We start from the raw sequence: 21704 nt of genomic DNA, 5'->3' as shown, positions 1-21704 counted from the left end.
AGTGCTGATCCACAGGCGCATCATTGACCACAGTAGTGTTGGGCAGCTGGAGCCCATTTTGGTCATTGGCAGCTGGACACAGGCGGGTAACCCATCCCTCTCACAGTGGTTACTTGCTAATTCCTCAGTAAAGACTTATTTGCAGAGAAGAGATGTTTTTTTTTTTTTTTTTTCTTTTTTGATATTTTCACCTTTAATTTAGAGCCCCCAGGAGCCTCTGCCTGATTGTGCCACACAGGTTTCTTGTCTAGTTTTCATTTTCCTGTTTTTCCTCTGCTTTGTATGCTGTGTGGGATTACACATAGTGTCGCTCTAAAGCTTCTGGTCATGAAGTGGTTAATGACCAACCAGAGGAGGAGCCACTGGCTGCCTATAACAAAGGATGTGACATTCCCTTTAAGGCAGGGAAGTTAAAGGAATGATAAGACTGCTGGAAACAGATTCAATGGGGGATGGAAAGAAGGCTAAAGATGGCCCAGCGGCTCCCAGCAAGGTCCACTTAGGGCGGCTGAAAGTTTGCAGGCAGTAGCAGATCGGAGCTGTGTCCTGCGGGAAGGTAAAATGTTTGCTTTGTAGCCCTGATACAGGCTTTCTGTCCTGCCCCGTGTAAAGACCCCGGATGTCTGTGTGGTGGGACAATGAACTGCTGTGATTATGGCGCTTTGGCCTTTAGTAAACCTGGGTGGTGGATGGAGGGAGGGAAGGCGTTCAGGCAGGATGGGAAGCAGAGGCTGTTTGGGAGTGAGAGCGAGTGTTCCCGTCATCCCACAAAGCTCCCGGAGTTCTTCACTCTGTCTCCTCGTGGTTTACATTTTCCTTTCCCTTGGCGATGATTATGGGTTTATCGGTAAAGGCGGCTGTGTGAAATCGCCTACTTGTTCCATGAATCTAGAGAACGATGGGAAATCCCGTTTAATATCTTTTTCTGATCCTATATAGAAATATCGGGCTGAATTACTTTTAGAACAAAAACTGGAAATGCCCATCTCGTCCAGGAGTGAATGTTTGGGATTTGTCTGGCATGTACGGCGCTCCTCTACAGCAGGAGATATAACTACTGAACACGTGTGCTCCTTAGGGGAAAAAGGAGTCCATAAAGTTCAAATACCACATATGCCAAGAATGAGACTCGCCGCGTCTCCCCTCTTGTATGAGGGTAATCTGGAGCACGTATACATGTTAGAAGGACTGCTTGGCTCATCACTTGGTGACACAGAAGCATAGATGAAGTCCTCCGCGCACAGGAGGAGTCCCTTCTGGATCTACGGCCTAAGTTGTTGTTTTTTTCTTTATGGACTCCTTTTTGTCACTAAGGATGAGCTCGCTAATTTGTTTTTCTATCTATGATATTAATATTGGCTCCACTTATGGGGAAATGGCCCGGGGAGCTGTATAGAGAATAATGCGGTGGATCATCTCTGGTATATTATAGTTAATGCAATTGTAAAGTATTGATATCTGTTATTGGAATCTAGTAATCCATTGTATTGTTATAGGGATCTTTTCCTTAGATGAGCTCTCCTTCATAAAATCATGTTTTTCATTTATCACTTGCCTGACTCAAGTCTTGTGTATTCTGTTGATGTCTTGCTGAAGTGCTCTAGCATATTATGTTATAAAATTCCCCTTGTAATTGACTGACTAGGGTCAGGTGGGACAGCCTCCAGGAGCAGGGTCACCAAGTTCGTCATTAAAAAGGGTGTCAACCTCCACTGACAGGCAGGGTCAGGATAGGGACAGCTGTACCCTGTGTCCAGATTATAAATTATATTGAATGTCAGCCCTTTTTCTTTCTCTCCCTCCTATTTTTGAAAAGTATCAATTTTGTAGTGTATCTACATTGTTGGAGACTCTTTATTCTAACTATTAGTTTTCCATCCTATCCATATAGGGCCTTCAAGGGGTAGAAGGGATAGTCGAGGGTGAGCAGGCGCACCATCTGCGTAGGAATAGGGTGCCAACCTCCGCTGATAGGGCAGATTCAGTTATAGATTAGGCTCAGACACCCCCCTTCGGTCTTTCCTATCTAGTGCCTTTTTAGTATTTGGTGATGGTATTGGTTTGATTTGCACTGGTTGTTAATTTTAGATTCAATAATAATAGTTATCTTTTAATATAGTGATTTAGTTAGGGTCTTGTCTGTGAATTTAAAAATACTGCGTACTCCCAAAGTTATCATTTCTGCGCTGTAATTAGTTCTTTAATAAGTGACAGCAGGAGAGGCCGATGGGGCTATCTCTATATATAAAAGTGAATGTGTGTGTGTATCACCAACCAATCACGAAGCATCTTTCATTTTACCAGAGCTGTTCAAAAGCAGCTGAGCTGTGATTGGTTGCTATGAGCAACAGTTTTCCTTGTGTCATGATACCAGTGCTGGGGTTAATGTTCTGACCTCAGTGCAGACTCTCACCTGCACACCTGGGACCTATTATGGTGGCCTCTCATTTGTTCTGGGGAGGCTTCTTATAGCCTCAGGAAGCGCCCATCCCCCATCAGTTATACTTTCGCCCTTGGCATTGTGTGGTGACCCCTGAGTGTGTTAGTGCTGTGTTCTGGTTGCATGATTCTCTGTGTATGACTCGGTCTGTTCTCTGGATTTTGCTTTGGATTCTGCCTGGTACCTTCTACATCTGTTTGGTTTTGATCTCTGCTTGGCCCTGACTCTCCGTTCTGTCTCATCCCTGGTACTTTACTGATATCTTGTGTATGAGCTTTGGCTTTGTCTGACCTCCCGTCTGTTTATCCCTCCTGTACCTCGCTTGCCTATACTGTGCATGACCCCTGCTTTGCCCGACTTTGAGTTTTCTACCTTCTTTGAAAGCAGGACGCTAAGCCCCACCCCCTTGCAGTCACATGACCGTAGGTCCTGTGCCGGCTTGCTAAACTTCTACATTCAGGTCCTGTGCATCTTTATTTTCCGGCTGTTCTTGTACCCAGGGGTCTCTATGGTGCGGGTGAGTCCCTGCTTAGCGGAGGCTGTACCGGCGCTGTCAGGACCCTGACACCTTGCAATCAATCATTGAAGGGGTTGTCCGGGCTTTTCACATAATCTCAGGGCGTATCTGGGCTGCAGAATGCTGACAATAAGTAATTTAATTTATGTCACTAGTTTGCATGGTTTTGTAGATATTCTTAACAGAACGTCCAAGGCGGGGAGTGTTATGGCATTGAAATGACAACTGGTCGTTTCCTCCTACGCTACTAAAAACATGCCCTCTGTAGCAACAACCCCACCCTCCATAGCTACAGGCCCTCCCCGTCCACATAAAGAAGCCTTCCTCACACAGTAACAAATCCTCCCCGCCGCTCCATTCCCCCCACCACCACGCCGGTCCGTCTCACCCTGTCTTCACATTGCCTGTGAAAGTGCAGCAGGGAAGGGGCGGGTCGTGTGACAGGCTCTGTGCATGTCACTTCTGCCTGCCTGTCACATGACCCGCTCATTCCCGGCTGCACTTTCACCGGCAATGTGAAGACCGGGTGAGATGGACAGGGGAGGGGGTGGGAATGGAGCTGCGGGGAGGATTTGTTACTGTGTAAGTAGGGCTTCTTTATGTGGACGGGGAGGGCCTGTAGCTATGGAGGGTGGGGTTGTTGCTACAGAGGGCATGTTTTTAGTAGCGTAGGAGGAAACGACCAGTTGTCATTTCAGTGCCATAACACACCCCGCCTTGGACGTTCTGTTAAGAATATCTACAAAACCATGCAAACTAGTGACATAAAGTAAATTACTTATTGTCACAATTCTGCAGCCCAGATATGCCCTGAGATTATGTGAAAAGCCTGGACAACCCCTTTAAGCATCTCTCATTTCACCAGAGCTGGTTAAAACTAGCTGAGCTGTGATTGGTTGCTATGAGCAAGTTTTCCCACTTGACAACACCTTATCAGACACTGACATGGTGGGAGAAATCTAGCATCCCCAGGAACATAAGCTCCCAGCCATTGTCTGTCCCCCTGAAAGGAGCAGAGAGCACATAACAGAAATGAATCCCCTCCCTGCCCATATCCCCATCACACATCCTCCATCCCGTAGGCACATCTTCCCGCTTGAAGGGATCATTGGTATGAAAGTCAGAGCAAATCCATCCAGCGCTTTGGTTTTGACCCCAGGCTCTTTTAAAGGGATCTCCTGTATGGAAGTTAGGGCAAATCCCTCAACGCTCTGATTCTGACCCCAGGGTTCTATCAAAGGGATCATTGGTATGCAAGTCACGGCAAATCCACTCAGAGCTCTGGTTCTGATCCCAGTCTCTCTTAAAGGGATGCCCGGTATGGAAGTGAGGGCAAATCCATCCAGCGCTTTGGTTTTGACCCCAGGCTCTTTTAAAGGGATCTCCGGTATGGAAGTTAGGGTTAATCCCTCAGCGCTCTGATTCTTACCCTAGGCTTCTATTAAAGGGATCATTGGTATGGAAGTCCAGACAAATCCACTCAGTGCTCTGGTTCTGACCCCAGGCTGACGGGATGATGTGGGATATTAGGGGTAGTAGTCCAGTGGCTCTGGCTGATGGGATGATGTAGGATATTAGGGGTAGTAGTCTGGTGGCTCTGGCCGACGGAATGATGTGGGATATTAGTGGTAGTAGTTCGGTAGCTCTGGCTGACAGGATGATGTGGTATATTAGGGGGAGTAGTCCGGTGGCTCTGGCTGACGGGATGATGTGGGATATTAGGGGGGAGTAGTCCGGTGGCTCTGGCTGATGGGATGATGTAGGATATTAGGGGGAGTCGTCTGGTGGCTCTGGCCGACGGAATGATGTGGGATATTAGTGGTAGTAGTTCGGTAGCTCTGGCTGACAGGATGATGTGGTATATTAGGGGGAGCAGTCCGGTGGCTCTGGCTGACTGGATGATGTGGGATATTAGGGGAGTAGTCCGGTGGCTCTGACTGACGGGATGATGTGGGATATTAGGTGGAGTAGTCTGGCGTCTGTGATGGGATGATGTGGGATATTAGGGGTAGTAGTCTGGTGGCTCTGGCTGACGAGATGATGTGGGATATTAGGGGTAGTAGTCCCGTGGCAGTGGCTGACGGGATGATGTGGGATATTATAGTGAATGTGGCTATGCTGAGTGGGCAGGGCTCTACACTAAGATATCTATCTATATATTTCATTATAATTTGTTATAACTAACCGTAGATAGTTACTATGCCCGGGCAGCGCCAGGCTCTTCAGCTAGTAAATAATAAATGAAAAAAACGGCGTGGGTTCCCCTGTATTTTCTATTACCAATCAGCAAAACTCACAGCTGGGGGCTGCAATCCTCAGCTGCCAGCTTCAGCAAGGCTGGTTATCAAGAAAAGAGGGGTCCCCATGCGTTTTATTTAAATATAAAAAAAAAAAAAAAAAAATTTTTTTTAAAAACTGCATGAGTGAGGTACCCCCATTTGACAACCAGCCTTGCTAAAGCTTACAGATGGGGGATGATATTCTCAGGCTGGTAAGGGGCCATGGATATTGAACAGCTTAAAAATAGCAGCCCGCCATTAGATGCCCCTTTTCTGGTGCTTTGCCCTGCTCATCCCACTTGCCCTGTAGTGGTGGCAAGTGCGGTTTATATTTGTGGGGTTGTCACCTTTGTATTGTCTGGTGACATCAGACCCACGGCTCAGGCTGGTTTCACATTAGCGTTTTTTGCGCAGCACGTCCATGCGCATGCGTCATGCACATCTATGTTTAACATGGGTGGCGCATGGTCTAGCGTTTGCCCGCGTTCATATGCGTTTTCGTGCGCATGCGTTTTTTTTAAAGTGTGTGCGCCAGACGCAACCTCTTGCATTTTTGGGTCCACCCAACGGCGCCAAAAGTCGTAGTCACTCACCGGTTAATGGTATTTTTCGGAGTCCATGACAGCACCACCTGAGAGAGGGGATCCACCCTCCAGGAACAGGAAATCCTACTGATACATAAGGGCGGCACCTCTCCCACGCATCAGTTGGTTTACAGAGCACAAGAGGACCACAACGGTTAATAGCATAATTTATATACAATACTCTACACGACTATTAATTACCCGTGTACATATAAGAGGAAGAAGTGCACACCCAAATTAAACTAAAGGGAGGGATTATACAGGTGCTGTCATGGACTCCGAAAAACACCGTTAACCGGTGAGTAACTACGACTTTATTCGGTCGTCCTTGACAGCACCACCTGATAGAATTACAGAGAGTAATAATTACTTTATGGAGGGACTACAGCCTGCAGAACCCTGACACCAAAGGAGAGGTCTGAGGAAGCACCCAGGTCTAGTCTATAATGGTTATAGAAGGTGCTCTGAGAGGACCAAGTAGCTGCCTTACATATCTGGTCGATCGAGACCTCTGATCTCTCTGCACAAGAGGTTGCCATGGCCCTGGTGGAATGCGCCCTCAGCTTGCCAGGGGCCGGTTTGCCTTTTGAGGTGTATGCTAATGAAATGGCCTCCCTAATCCATCTTGCTAGCGAGCTCTTTGAAGCCCTAAAGCCCTTTCTAGTGCCCTGATAGGAGATAAACAAGGCATTATCTTTTTTCCAGGGGTCGGTAACTGTCAGGTACTCTAGGAGACATCTCCTAACGTCTAGAGTGTGTAATTTCCTTATCATTTGTGGGATTAGGGAGGAAGGATGGAAGAACTATCTAATGAGTTCTATGGAAACTGGAGGCTACCTTAGGCGGCAAGTATGCTGGATCAGGTGTAAGAATTACCCTGTCTTCCCTGAATTGTATGTAAGGAGGAAGTCTAGACAGCGCCTGGATGTCACTCACGCTACGTGCTGATGTCAACGCTACCAGGTGAGCCACTTTAAGGGACAGGTTTTTTGTGGAAGCTGATGAAATAGGCTCAAACGGGGCCTCTGTCAAGGCCGTAAGGACTAGGTTAAGATCCCATGGCATAAATGTATTTCTCACTACCGTTCTGGACCTGCCTGTTGCTTTAATAAACCTATTGATCCAATAGTTACTGGCGATGTTGCAGTTGAAAAGCGCCCCTAGAGCCGACACCTGTACCTTAAGGGTGCTGGTGGAGAGTCCCATGTCCAGACCTTTTTGTAAGAACTCTAATATCTGTGCTATGAGAGTGGACTGCCCAGCTACTACCCCTGAGCCCTGAAGGAATCTTTTCCAGATCCTAACGTAGATTTTGATTGTAACCGGTTTTCTGCTTTTAAGCAGGGTGTTAATTAGGGCCGGGGAGAAACCTTTCCCTTTTTAGCAGTGCCCGCTCAAAATCCACGCCGTCAGATGTAGGCCAGCTACCTGAGGATGGTAAACTGGGCCCTGGGATAGGAGGTCTGGGATGTTTGGTAGGACCCAAGGGTCGGACACCGACATGGTCCTGAGGCATGAGAACCATGCCCTCCTGGGCCAAAACGGGGCGATCACTATAATCCTCGCTCTGTCCTTCCTGACCTTCCTCATCACCAGGGGTAGTAGAGACAGGGGAGGGAAGGCGAATGCTAGCCCGAAGTCCCATTTGTTTAGAAGAGCATCTACTGCCAGAGGGTTCTCCCTGAGATTCTGAGAGCAGAACTGAGGCACCTTCCTGTTCTCTCAGGTGGCGAAGAGGTCCAATTCTGGCTGCCCTCATTTTTGTACGATCCAGTCGAAGATGGACGTTTTTAAGGACCATTCCCCTTGCTTTAGAAGGTTGCTGCTTAGGAAGTCTGCTGTGGTGTTTTCTTTTCCTTTATGTGCCGAGCTATTAAAGACAGGAGATGTTGCTCTGCCCACTGGAACAGCCGTTCTGCTACCTCCATCGGGCCTGGAACGAGTCCCGCCTTGGTGGTTGATGTATGCCACGGTGACCTGATTGTTGGAGAATATTCGAACATGGTGACCCTGTAGATACACAAGAAGGTTTTTAATTGCCTGCTCTATGGTTGTTAACTCTTTCAGGTTGGAGGACATTTCCACCTGAAGGCGATCCCACAGGTCCTGGATCAAGACTTCTCCCATGTGGGCCCCCAACCCGTAGGGCTTGCGTCTGTGGTGACTACCCGGGTTACGTTATATTCCCAGGGCACCCCTCTGGCTAGATTGTTCTCGTCTAGCCACCACTCAAGGGATCTCAAAGTATGTTGGGACAGAGTCAACTGGCCTTCTAAACTGTGTTCCAAATTATTATGCAAAAAGAGTTTAGGAGTGATAAGGTTAGAATTTTTTTGTTTGTCATTTAAACTCATTGATGGTGATGTGTGTCAGGGCTCTTTATATCACTGAAAGCAATTGCAGATACCTGTGCAATTTAGTTTGGCAGGTGTCCAAATAAAGGCAAGAATACTTAAGAAGGCTGTTCCACATTATTAAGCAGCCTACATTTTTTGCCAAAATGGGAAAGAAAAAGGATGTGTCGGCTGCTGAGAAGCAGCAAATTGTGGAGTATTTAGGTCGAGGCATGACTACAATCAACATTGCCAAGACACTTCATCGTGATCATCGCACAATCAAGAAGTATGTAGCTGATTCCCAGCACACACGTGTGCGTGCTGATAAGGAAAAATTGAGCACTCTTTCCAACAGGCAATTGTGTCAGGTTAAAAGAGCAGCTGCAAAAATGCCTTGTCATAGCAGCAGACAAGTTTTTGAAGCTGCTGGTGCCTCCAACGTCCCCCGAACAACAAGATGCAGGGTCCTTCAGAGGTTTGCAGCTGTGTGTAAGCCATCCTGTCGACCACCTCTATCCACTGCACACAATCAGAAACGGCTCCAGTGGGCCAAACGATACATGAAGACTGACTTCCAAACTGTTTTGTTCACCAATGAGTGCCGTGCATCTCTCGATGGTCCAGATTGATGGAGTGGAGGATGGCTGGTTGATGGACACCCCATGAAAACACGGCTAAGGCGCCAACAAGGAGGAGGTGGAGTAATGTTTTGGGCTGGAATCATGGGGACAGAGATTGTTGGCCCATTTAGGATCCTTGAAGGGGTAAAGATGAACTCCATAATCTTTGTGGAGTTTCTAAAACAGCACTTCCTGCCATGGTTCAAGAGGAAGAACCGTGCTTTCCGCAGCAAGATCATTTTCATGCATGATAATGCACCGTCTCATGCTGCAAATAACACATCTGCATCTCTGGCTGCTATGGGCATAAAAGAGGACAAACTTATGGTGTGGCCACCATCTTCCCCTGACCTCAACCCCATTGAGAACCTCTGGAGCATCATCAAAAGGAGTGTCTATGATGGCGGGAGGCAGTTCACATCTAAGCAACAGCTCTGGGAGGGTATTCTGTCCACATGCAAAACAATTGAAGCACAAACCATCCAAAAACTGACAAATTCAATGGATGAGAGAGTTCAGAAGCTTCTTTCGAACAAGGGGTCCTATGTGCAAATATAACATCACCTAGAATAAAGTTTTCACTTGAAAACTGTTTGATTTCATTTTGTAATAAGCTGATAATGCTTATAATTTCACAATTGACCATTTTTTTTGTTCAAAAAAAAAATTAAAAGGTTGAAAACTCTGCCGTGCATAATAATTTGGAATATGCATTTTGAGTGTTTCTTATTTTTAAAAATATACTGTTTTCATAGGCAGTTTGTTCAAAAACATTGCAATTATACTAGAATATTAGATGACTGGAAAATAACAATGACTGCAATTCATCTAGGTAATTTTAGAGAAAATATGAGGAAATATTTTTTGCATAATAATTTGGAACACAGTGTAGATAACTGCCCAGGATCTTTTGATGGCGTAATACCTCGCCCTGTAGCACCCTTGTATGGAACTGGGCCCACCGGACCGCGGGGATGCAGAATGAGAGAGAACCCAGGAGGGACACTTCCTTCCTGAGAGACATGGTAGGGCTATTGGAGGCGTTCAAGACTTGCAGGCGTAGGCGAGCTAATTTTTCGGGTGGAAGACGACACTCCTGATTCTGCGAGTCTAGGGTTAAGCCCAAGAACTGCTGGACTTTCATGGGCTGTAGACGGGACTTAAACATTAAACATTAAGTTTAATAGCCACCCTAACCGTTCCAGAGCCGATTTTGCTTTTTGCAATTGATCCAGACAATGGACTGCTGTTTTGCCTACAATAAGGAAGTCATCCAGGTAGGGGATTACTAGGATGTCTGCTTCCCGTTGTTGGGCCATAACTTCCGCTATAACCTTAGTGGACACCTGGGGGGGTGACTGCTATATCAAAGGGAAGGGAGACATATTGAAAATGCTGTAACGACCCCTCCAAATGAACTGCCACTCTAAGGAAACGCTGATGAGACGCATAGATGGGTATATAGTAATAAGCGTCTTTTAAATCCAACACCACCATAAAAAATTTTCAAATAGTAATTTTATTGTGGAACTGATCGTTTCCATTTTGAAAGGTCGAATGACCAGGTATCTGTTGAGTGCCTTCAGATTGATTATGGTCCTGTAAGAATTATCCGGTTTACGGACCAAAAATAGGGGGAGTAGAAGCCTTTGCCCTTCTCTGCCTCTGGTACCTCTTATCAGTACTCCCTTCTGACATAGGTTAATAACTTTGGTCTCTAGGGCAGTCTGTTCCCCCAGGGAAGACCCTAAAACTGTTCTGGGGACACAGGCAAATTCGAGCTTTAGGCCTGAGACTACCAACCCCAGGATCCAGTTACTGTTCTAGATCTGCGACCAGGCTTGGCAGAAGGCCGATAGTCTACCTCCCATCGGGGCGTCTAGTCATTGGGGATGTTTCTTGGCCTCACGGGATCCCTCCTGGCGTCCCCCTCCAATCATAAACCTGGTACCTTTTTTCTTATCAACCCATCTGCCCCGGTCCCTGGATGACCTCCGCAAAAATCTCTTCCTAGCAAAGGGATATCTATAGGAAGGGGTGGGCAGGGAAGGGAGTTTTTTTATCGTCTCCAGCCTTCTCCAGGAGTTCATCTAGGACTGGTCCGAATAGATATTCCCCCTCACACGGGATGGAGCAAAGCCGAGATCTGGCCTGGATAGCCCTGCGGCCTTGGCCGCCATTCTTGCAGAATCTGCCGAAGCGTCGGCTAAAAAGGCTGCCGCATCCTTGATGGTAGGTAGGGTTTTCAAGATAGATTCCCTCGAGGCTCTGTCCTCTAACTGCGTTTCCAGCTGGTCCAGCCAGACCATCATAGATCTAGCTGTGCAGGTAGCTGCTACTGCTGGTCTCAGGGCGCCAGCTGACATTTCCCAAGTGCCTTTCAAGTAGGAGTCCCGCCTTTTTATCCAGCGGATCCTTTAAAGAGACCATGTCATCAAAGGGGATAGCGGATTTTTTGGACAGCTTAGGCCTGTTTCACACTTCCGTTTTTTCAAATCCGTCAAAATCCGTTGGTTTCCGTAAAAAAACGGATCCGCCATTTTTTGCAGGATCCGTTTTTTTGTCCCATAGACTTCCATTACGGTTACCGCGGATCCGTCAAAAAAACGGATCCGTTTTTTTAAAAACGGATCCGTTTGCATCCGTTTCCGTCAAAAAAAGGAAACGGATCCGTTTGGCGGACACAAAAACGGAAGTGTGAAACAGGCCTTAGCCACTGCTGCATCCAATTTTGGGGCTTTATCCCACTTACTCACCATGGGGTCCTCAAAGGGATATCGCCGTTTAAAGGCTGGTGGTAGGGAGCCTTTCCTTTTCTGGTTTCCTCCATTCTCTATTAATCAAATTTTGGACCTTGTCGTTTAACGGGAACGACTTACGTTTCCTGGGGTCTAAACCCCCGAACTTTAGGTCCTGTGCTGACCGTTTTGGTTTTGTGTTTGTTACCCCCATGGTATCCCTGACTGCCTTGACTAGTTTGTCCACTTGTTCCAGACCTAGGCAGAAACGACTGGCGTCTTCCTCTGAAGAGGACGTGGAGGGCTCTGAGAAGTCTTCATTCCCTCTAGGGTCAGCTGAAGAGCCTAACCCTGAGAAACTTGCCCTCTTCCTCTTCCTAGACGACTCCCCCTGGGGTACTGATTTTATGGCTTTAACTTCCGTCCTGATGATTTCCCTTAGACTTGTAGCGAAGTCGGGTTTCTTCCGCCACCGTCTGCCGTATGCATGACTGGCACAGCCTTTTAGGGTAGTCATCCGGCAAGGGGCATTTGAAAAGAGCGCATTCCCTGTTTTTTGCCTTGTCAGCGCATTTCTTCCCCTATAGGAGGGGAACACTGCATCAGGGCACATTCACGAAGATCTCTTACCTTGAGCAGAAGGCATAGGTACTGGATCACTGGGGGGGGGGGGCGAGCTGGATCCTTCGGCCTGGAGGAACTTCTATGGCTGGATTGTCCAGTTCGTTTTTTTTCTTTTGCTGGGAGTTTGTTTGGGACCTCTCTGAGGTACGTTCCTGCTCTCGGTCCAGCAGGGGCATGGGAGCTTCCGGCTCGTCCATTCCTGCACCTGAGCTGAAGCCACTGCAGTGCATCTGTGCCCTTTTTCTCCCCCCCGCAATCCGGGTTCACAGGTGTCATGGCCAGGGGCCGATTCTCGCCCACCCCCTTTTCCACCAACGTCCATGGGTACTTCCCACTGTGCGCCGCGCCCCTCCCCCGCCCCCATCGCTCTGTTGGCGCCTGCGCCCGGCAACGCACGGGAAGAGAAAACCGGCCGGCATCCGACTTCCGCTCTGGTGCCACTGGCCCCGCCCCTGCCGTGTCACTTCCGGTCTGAGCGAACGCGCGGGGATGCGCAGGCCACCAGCGCCATGGCGGCGCCTGACCCCGCACAGCGCTCCCCGGACGCCACCGAGGCACAGCCGCACGCACCCGACTGCGACCCAGGCGAAGGGAGACCTCGCCAGCCGGACCAAGGACCGGGGTCTGGGGGGGATTCATACTTACCCGCCGGCCCAGGAGACCGGCATCCGCCGGACCCCACTCCCACCTGCCCCGCACACTGACGTGGAACCCTACCCGGGCCACCGTGGCGCTTCCAGGGGACTCCGCACTGCCCGAGGTAGGAGACCCCCCGCTACCTGAGTCGCACAGCCGGCCTGGGGATTCCTTCGTCCATGATGGCATGATCTGTAGGGAATCCTGTCCTCCAGGAACAGGAAACCAACTGATGCGTGGGAGAGGTGCCGCCTTTATGTATCTGTAGGATTTCCTGTTCCTGCAGGGCGGATCCCCTCAGGTGGTGCTGTTATGGACGACCGAAAAAAAAAACGCATGCGCACACTTGCGCATGGAATGCGACAAAGTAACGCAACTCTCTTAATCTGTTGGCCTTCACTGAAACCTGGATTCAGGATTCTGACACTCTCCTGCTGCCATTTCCTATGGTGGCTTACAATTCTCTCATTCCCCAAGACCCACAGACAGACATGGTGGTGGAGTCGGCATACTCCTGTCCCCACAATGCACTTTCCAGGTCATCCCCCCCCCCCCCCCCCCCCAGTTCCATCACTCTCATTCCCTTCTTTTGAGGTCCACACCATCAGGCTCTTCCGTCCCCTCTCCCTCAGAGTAGCGGTCATATACTGGCCCCCAGGCTCAGCCACCCACTTCCTTGACCACTTTTCAGCCTGGCTGCCGCACTTCATGTCCTCAGAACTACCAATCCTTCTCCTGGGAGACTTCAACATCCCCATTAACAGCCCTACTTCCACATCTGCATCCCAGCTTCTATCACTAACCACCTCTCTAGGCCTCTCGCAGCTTTCAACATCTGAGACGCACAAGGACGGTAACACCCTGGATCTGGTCTTTGTCCGGCTCTGTTCAGTCTCGCACCTAAATAACTCACCACTTCCACTCTCTGACCACAACATTCTCTCCTTCATGCTCACAAATCCTCGCCCACCCCAGCTCACTCCTACCTACCACAGAGTCAGAAATCTACAAGCCATTAACCCTCCAACACTTTCAGACTCCCTACTCTCATCACTGTCCCCCATCTCCTCTTTTTCCTGTCCTGATCTGGCTGTTCATCACTACAACGACACTTAGAAGCACCCGTAACCAAGTAGCTCCCCTGACCCTCAGAACCTCCAAGCACAGACTAAAACAGCCCTGGCTCACATAGCAAACTCGAATTCTCCAGCGATGCACTAGGAGTGCTGAACGCCTATGGAGATAAACCCGCACACCAGAAGACTTCATCAACTTCAAATTTATGTTAAGAACCTATAACACTGCCCTTCACCTCGCCAAACAGACCTACTTCACCACCCTGATCTCCTCACTTAGCCAACATTCCCAAGAAACTTTTTGACACTTTTCACTCCCTCCTCAGGCCAAAAGCACAAGCCCCTATCACAGACATTTGTGCTGACTACCTGGCCTCCCACTTTACAGAAAAAAAGATAATATCCGTCAGGAAATCTGCTCCCAACCACCATGTGTTGTGACTCCCATCCCTTCCTGCATCTCTCTCCTGGCTCACGTTCCACATTTGATCCCATCACAGAAGAAGTCTCCAGACTCCTCTCGTCCGACCACATGCATTACCGACCCCATTCCCTCACATCTCCTCCAGTCTCTCTATCCAGTCGTCACAACTCACCTAGCTATAATCTTTAATCTCTCCCTCTCCTCGGGCATTTTCCCATCCTCCTTCAAACACGCCATTGTTACTCCATTACTAAAGAAACCTGCTCTCGACCTATCCTGTACAAACAACTACAGACCAGTCTCCAATCTCCCCTTCATCTCTAAACTTTTGGAGTGCCTAGTTTACTCCCGCCTTACCCATTACCTCTCCACTCACTCCCTCCTAGAACCTTCACAGTCCGGCTTCCGCCCCCTTCATTCGACTGAAACTGCACTCATCAAAGTGACCAATGACCTTCTGACAGCAAAACGTAACAGTGACCACTCTCTGCATATTCTTCTTGACCTATCTGCAGCTTTCGACACTGTTGACCACCATCTTCTAGGCTCCAGTCACTAGGTATTAAGAACACTGCTCTCTCCTGGTTCTCTTCCTATCTTTCTGAATGCTCCTTCAGTGTTTTGTTCTCTGGCTCCACATCACCTCTTCCTCTCGCTGTCGGGGTACCTCAGGGCTCGGCCCCCTTCTCTTCTCTCTCTCCATGACCCCATTTGGACAGACCATCAGCAGATTTGGCTTTCAGTACCATCTTTATGCTGATGACACACAACTATATACGTCATTCCCCGACCTTACCCCCGCTGTACTAAAGAACGCCAGTGACCGCAGTCTCCAACATCATGTCCGCTCCCTATCTGAAACTCAACCTCTCCAAAACTGAACTTCTGCTCCTGCCATCTACTAACCTCCCTACACTGTGTGCAGAATTATTAGGCAAATGAGTATTTTGATCACATCATCCTTTTTATACATGTTGTCCTACTCCAAGCTGTATAGGCTTTAAAGCCAACTGCCAATTGTGTAAATCAGGTGATTTGCATCTCTGTAATGAGGAGGGGTGTGGTCTAATGACATCAAAACCTTATATAAGGTGTGCTTAATTATTAGGCAACTTCCTTTCCTTTTGCAAAATGGGTCAGAAGAGAGATTTGACGGACTGAAAAGTCAAAAATTGTGAGATGCCTTGCAGAGGGATGCAGCAGTCTTCAAATTGCCAAACTTTTGAAGCGTGATCAACGAACAATCAAGCATTTCATGGCAAATATCCAACAGGGTCGCAAGAAGCGTGTTGATAAAAAAAGGCGCAAAATAACTGCCCATGAATTGAGGAAAATCAAGCGTGAAGCTGCCAAGATATGCCATTTGCCACCAGTTTTGCCATATTTCAGAGCTGCAGCGTTACTGGAGTATCAAAAAGCTCAATGTGTGCCATACTTAGGGACATGGCCAAGGTAAGGAAGACTGAAAAATGACCACCTTTCAACAAAAAACATAAGATAAAACGTCAAGACTGGGCCAAGAAATATGGTAAGACTGATTTTTCTAAGGTTTTATGGACTGATGAAATGAGAGCGACTCTTGATTGGCCAGATGGATGGGCCCGAGGCTGGATCCGTAAAGGGCAGAGAGCTTCACTCCGACTCAGACGCCAGCAAGGTGGAGGTGGGGTACTGGTATGGGCTGGTATCATCAAAGATGAACTTGTGGGACCTTTTCGGGTTGAGGATGGAGTGAAGCTCAACTCCCAGACCTACTGCCAGTTACTGGAAGACACCTTCTTCAAGCAGTGGTACAGGCAGAAGTCAGTATCATTCAAGAAAAACATGATTTTCATGCAGGACAATGCTCCATCACATGCATCCAAATACTCCACAGTGTGGCTGGCCAGTAAAGGTCTAAAAGAAGAATAAATAATGACATGGCCCCATTGTTCACCTGATCTGAACCCCATAGAGAACCTGTGGTCCCTCATAAAATGTGAGATCTACAGGGAGGGATAACAGTACACCTCTCCGAACAGTGTCTGGGAGGCTGTGGTGGCTGCCGCATGCAATGTTGATCGTAAACAGATCAAGCAACTGACAGAATATATGGATGGAAGGCTTTTGAGTGTCATCGTAAAGAAAGGTGGCCATATTGGTCACTGACTTTTTTTTTTTTTTTTGAATTTGAGAAATGTTTGTTTCTACATTTTGTGTTATATTGGTTTACCTGGTGAAAATAAACAAGTGAGATGGGTATATATTTGGTTTTTATTAAGTTGCCTAATAATTATGCACAGTAATAGTTACCTGCACAAACAGATATCCTCCTAAGATAGCCAAATCTAAAAAAAACCCACTCCAACTTCCAAACTTAGCAAAGCCGGCAATTCAGTGCGCTATACAGTAAACTCGCACTGACAGGTTTAATAAAGAAACGAAAGAATAGATATATACACATAGAATGAATATATATATATATTATATATATGCGCATTCTATGAGTTTCTATCTATTCTTTGGGTTCTGTTATAAAACCTGTCATAGCGCTCCATTATATGTCCATTTTGCAAGGTGCCGAGAAAATCTCGCCATACGGATGCTCACATGCGCAAAATACGCGACCACACCTTGATTACGGATGACTTACGGAGCACTATTTAGGGGTCATTCATCCGTATTACGCCTGTAAAATACTGACCGTATTTTTCGTCGGTTAGTGTGACCCCGGCCTAAGTGTTCTAGTTGCAGGAGACATCTCTCTCAACCCCGGCCCCCCATGTCATAGTAAGTCAAACCGCCCAATTGCTACACTTAGAAACCCCTCTAATCTTATTAATATTGCCTGCATGCCTTCTATCTCTCTTAATTGTTCCCTTTGGAATTCTTGCTCAGTGTGTAATAAACTCTCCTTCATTCATTACCTCTTCCTTTCCGATTCTCTTAACTTTCTGGCTCTTACTGAAACCTGGATCCAGCAGTCAGACGCCACCGCTGCTGCTGCTCTTTCATATGGTGGACTACACTTCTCTCATACACCAAGATCGGACAACAGAGCAGGTGGAGGCGTTGGTTTGCTCCTATCACCCAAATGTACCTTTCAGGTTATCCCTCAACTACTCTCAGTTGTCTTCCCTTTTTTTGACGTCCATGCTGTCACGGCTCTACGTCCCCTTCTCCATGCGAGTGACGGTGGTGTATCGTCCTCCAGGCCCCTCCCATCAGTTTATGGATCACTTTGCCACCTGGCTTCCACACTATCTCTCCTGTGACATCCCCACCCTCATCATGGGAGACTTCAACATTCCCATTACCCTTCCCCTCTCAACATCTGCTTCTCACCTTTTTTCTCTAACTTCCTCTTTCGACTTCTCGCAGCATACTAACTCCCCCACGCATGAAGACGGAAACTCCCTCGACTTAGTCTTCTCCCGGCTTTGCTCAGTGGATTATTTCACAAACTCCCCTCTCTCGCTCTCTGACCACAACCTTCTATCATTCTCTATCAAGAACTGCCATTCCGCCCAGGTCACCCCCACTTTCCACACTTTTAGAAACATACAGGCCATTAACACCTAGACACTTATGAAGAACTTGCAGTCATCATTGGCCCCTATCTCCTCCCTCTCGTGTCCTGATTCTGCACTGAAGCATTACAATGAAACACTTTAAAGTGCCCTGGATGAAACTGCACCTCCTATACATAGAACAACTAGGCACAGACGGCGACAACCCTGGCACACGCTGCGAACACGCTTCCTACAGCGGTTCTCCAGGTGCGCCGAACGTCTGTGGACAAAATCCAATCTACCTGAAGATTTCATCCATTATAAGTTTATGCTTAAAACATACAACACTGCCCATCACCTCTCAAAACAAAGCTATTTCAACTCCCTCATCACCTCACTATCCAATAACCAGAAACTACTCTTTGACACTTTTCATTCCCTACTTAACCCAAGAGTGCAGGCCCCAACCACGGATCTCCACTATCTGGCTAATTATTTCAAAGAAAAAAATTGACCATATCCGGCAGGAAATTATCTCCCAATCACCTCATACCATGCGCTGTCCTCCCTCCCCCACTGCATCTAGCTCACTCTCTGATTTTGAACCAGTCACAGAAGTAGTAGTAATCAGGCTCACCCAGTAATCATCTTCTCGCCCTACCACTTGCACCAGTGACCCCATCACATCTCCAGTCCCTTTCTCCTGCTGTCATCACCTAACAAAAATATTCAACCTCTCACTCTCTTCTGGTATCTTTCCTTCCTCATTTCCGCATGCCATCATACAGCCATTACTTAAAAAACCATCCCTTGACCTAATGTGCCGCTAACTATAGACCTGTCTCTAATCTTCCCTTCATCTCTAAACTCCTGGAACGCCTGGTCCACACCCGTCTTATCCGCTATCTCTCAGATAACTCTCCAGGGCTGTGGAGTCGGTAAGCCACAGTTGCGACTCCGACTCCTGGATTTTATCAGGCTCCGACTCCGGCTCCTTCATAAATGGCCAATTCATAACAACAAATTTACTGTTGTAAAATATTAAACATCGTGCTTATTCAGTTTCTCACCATCATATAAGTAATCAGACCACTTAGAGCAAAAACTACATTTATTAGAATACAATTAGAATATAGCAAATAACTTTTATAAACTTTTCTAAACTGTAAGTAAATACGCAATAAACACTTTTATGCAGTTAATAAGAAGAAATCTATAAATTTGTCCTCAGAAAAAGTATTGCCTCTGTCAGATCCTCCTTCATGGATGCCCTCAAATCTGATCTAATTATTTTGAGAGCAGAGAACAACCTCTCTACACTAACTCGTGTTGGTGGCAAAGCAGTAACCACTCGGGCAACATCTCTGACAATGTCAGGATACAGAGGAATCGCTTGTTGCACTGTTATTTTTGATGAACGGTCAAATTTCTCAATTTCTTTTAGTGCACATGAAAAATTCTGCTGAAATGTACTGGCTGTGTTCCTTGATGGGAATGACTCTTCTATGCGGGAACGCTTTGCACGGTCCTTGTGATCCAAATATTTTTCGAAATGAAATTCTTCATCAGTTGATGATGAGGGTGAAGATGTGGCAGGACGACCAAATTCTTCTTGTTCCTCCTGACTGTTCTGCAACCCTTTCATCCTTACTGCTATTTCAAACAGAGCTTCATTTCCTTTACTTAGCTGTTGATCATCTAGAAGAATTCGATGCATTGGGTCTACATAAACAGCTGCCAAAAGAATGTTATTTTGTAATAGTAGCTTCTCCGTTTCATTGATGTAGCAATGCCACTTGCAATTAACCCTCCTCTTTGGGACAGGCGAAACATCAGGTTCTTCCACTCCTTTAAGAAAATACCTGGAGTTAAGTCCTCTGCTTGTAATTTTTTAGTCACTGTAAATGAGTGCTCTAGCAATTTTTCCAGCTCAGTCACCTGATTCCACTGACTTTCATTTAGCGTCAGTTGAGGGTTAGCCATGTCTACAAGAAAGGTTTTCAGTTCAAGCGCTGAATCATTAAGTAAGGCCGGTTTCACATTAGCGCATTTTATGCGCACGCACGGCCGGGGGTAGCTCCGCCCCCGAGCCGGCTCTCTGCCCGGCGTGCCCGCCCCTTGCCTGTAGCGCCGCCTCCTAGCGGACGGCGGCGCCTGCGATCGGCGCACCCTATCTTTAGCATAGGGTGCGCAGGTCGTGCGCTAGTTGCGCTTTGACCTGCGCTGTGCACTTATGACGGTGCGCCGTGCGCGCCAAAATCCGAAAAGTTCGATTTTGGCGCGCACGGCGCACCGTCAAAAGTGCGCAGCGCAGGTCAAAGCGCAACTAGCGCACGGCCTGCGCACGATCGGCGCACCCTATGCTAAAGATAGGGTGCGCCGATCGCAGGCGCCGCCGTCCGCTAGGAGGCGGCGCTACAAGGAAGGGGCGGGCACGCCGGGCAGAGAGCCGGCTCGGGGGCGGAGCTACCCCCGGCCGTGCGTGCGCATAAAATGCGCTAATGTGAAACCGGCCTAAGTACTGCCCCATCGTGTGGCTTAATAATTGCCCCTTTTCCAGCACGTCTCTTCAAAATTGAGTCAACTTTACGGGTTCTGGCAACAGTAGCCAATTTTCTCACCTTGCCAATCAGTGCAGCAGCATGTCCTTCTTGCAGACTGTCTCTTATAGCCAGCTGTAGCGTATGCACAACACAGCGCATGTGATGAATGAAAGAACATATTGACACAGTTTCAACAAGATCATCTAAACTATCATGTTGCTGTTCATCTGAAGCAGTTTGCTCCTCAGTTACAATACTGTGTTCCTCTATTTCAAACATTTCTGTGTCTGTGGACCCAGACTGTTCTTCTAGCTGCTGGTCACCATCATTACTCTCATTCATTAGCTTAATAGTACTTATCATATTTGAAGCATTGTCAGTTACGACAGAACTTGCTCTTTTTTAAGTTCATAGTCTTGCAGAACCTTTTCCACCAAGACCTGGAGAAACTCACTGGTGTGATGAGCTTTGGTGTCTTTTACTGCCAATGTCTTGGTAACTATTTCATTTTTGTCACAAACAAATCGGACATTGATGGCAAAATAGTTCACTCTGTGACGTGTGCAGGCATCCATTTTAAGAAACAGAAAGCGTCCCTTGAGAGTTTTTTTAAGTTCTTCCTTTTGTTTAAAAGCTTCTTCGATTACTAATTTTCTAATACTCTCTCTCTCCAGAGAAACACCAAGCTTGCGGGCCATTTCCCCATTCAGACACATAAAAGCTGGTCGTGAAAATAATGAAATAGGCACACTATCCTTTACAACAAGCTCTATGATCTGTATTTTAAATGTATCTACTGTCATTGTCACAGTAACTTTGTCACTGACAAAATATCTTGCAACTGATGGCTGCAAAGTTCTCTGCTCCTTTGTTTGGCTGGAAGAGCTGGGCACTGGTTCATTGGTTTGGATGCAGTCTTTCTCATCCACTGCTTTCAGTACTTCTGGATGAAAGCGCTGTAAATGTCTCTTTAGATTAGAAGCTCTGATAGGAGCATTTTTATCTTTGCCTGAATATGCACTCATCTTGGCTTCACAGCATTTGTTTTCGTCTGGATTATTTGTCATACACTGACAGACATAATGTTTTCTATCTTGAGTGATGGTGAAATGTTCAAATACAGCTGATTTAATGTGATGCTTCTCTGACATTCTCAGGTTTTTAATTCTGCATTCACAATCCAAATGACAATTGTTTTTCCTAAAAACAATTGTACAAAATTATTGCCAGGTCGTACAACTGATATAGTGGTCAGTAATACTGTTATTATTCCTCATGTATTCACAGTTAACTGATGCAAAGTTTGTTGAAAGGATAATACTTACAGTCTTCCTCTTCTGAGTAGCAGAAGATGTAGTGAGATGCTTGGAAGACGCACACCTAGTATGATCTAGTC

The 21704-nt window shown here is 47.1% G+C and overlaps 1 protein-coding gene across 4 annotated transcripts in view; it reads left to right on the top strand.

Moving 5' to 3' along the window:
* LOC141055133 (uncharacterized) overlaps positions 1-21704 on the top strand; it is a 46524-nt gene that overhangs the window by 5785 nt on the left and 19035 nt on the right. Inside the window, exon 1 of one of the 4 annotated variants that reach the window (XM_073552112.1) lies at positions 218-556. The exons of the other annotated variants lie outside the window; for them this stretch is intronic. The gene's annotated coding sequence lies outside the window, so the exon portion shown is untranslated. Of the gene's footprint in view, positions 1-217; positions 557-21704 lie in introns of those variants that run through there. 4 annotated transcript variants of the gene reach the window in all.

Source organism: Dendrobates tinctorius, unplaced genomic scaffold, assembly GCF_039654945.1.
Source record: "Dendrobates tinctorius isolate UK_male_01 unplaced genomic scaffold, ASM3965494v1 ptg000184l, whole genome shotgun sequence".
NCBI classification, from domain to species: Eukaryota; Metazoa; Chordata; class Amphibia; order Anura; family Dendrobatidae; genus Dendrobates; species Dendrobates tinctorius.
The sequence above is the reverse complement of the archived record's forward strand: the minus strand, read 5'-3'. Positions and strand labels throughout refer to the sequence as shown.